Raw genomic sequence first — 663 nt, 5'->3', positions numbered from 1 at the left:
GGCATCTTTGTTTTCTACCTGTCAACTGTCAGTTCAGGCTGCTCGCCGGCTCCTCATCACCACTTCAAGATGGCGGCCAAATTGCTCGCGTCACAGCAGCCAATGCTGCGTCTACTTATAAGACGTCTATGGTTATAACGTCATTGCAAACACGGCAATATGTTGCGTTCACTGCAGTTTGTTACCTTATTCATACTTTTTGTCAAGTGATTTTTTTAAGCAGGCCCGGGTTGCATAACGTTACGTTAGCCAATGTATCACACACAGTAACGTAATGTTAGACGGCGGTCAGCAGCACCGCGTATTTTAGCCACCTACAAAAAGACAAACATAGTCAAATAAAGGTCAGTTAAAATGTATAGTATATTAAGAATATGTGTACATATTGCATAGGGCCCTGACATCTAAAAAGTACCAACTGTGTTCATTGTTATGTTCATGTATTTGTTATGTTTTTCATGTGTACGCACACATCAACACACATTCGGTATGAGATGAGATCAATGAGATAAGGTAAGAACAGGCTAGAAAGTGCTGTGGAACTAGTTACAATGCAATATGCCATGGAAATACAATGTTAAAACTTTTGTGCAAATAAGTACAGTTACACTTGTTTTTTCAAATGTGTTTATTCTGTAAAGGAATGAGTTAAATGTTTAAAAT

This window comes from Entelurus aequoreus, linkage group LG12 (assembly GCF_033978785.1).
Source record: "Entelurus aequoreus isolate RoL-2023_Sb linkage group LG12, RoL_Eaeq_v1.1, whole genome shotgun sequence".
NCBI lineage: Eukaryota > Metazoa > Chordata > Actinopteri > Syngnathiformes > Syngnathidae > Entelurus > Entelurus aequoreus.
The sequence above is the reverse complement of the archived record's forward strand: the minus strand, read 5'-3'. Positions refer to the sequence as shown.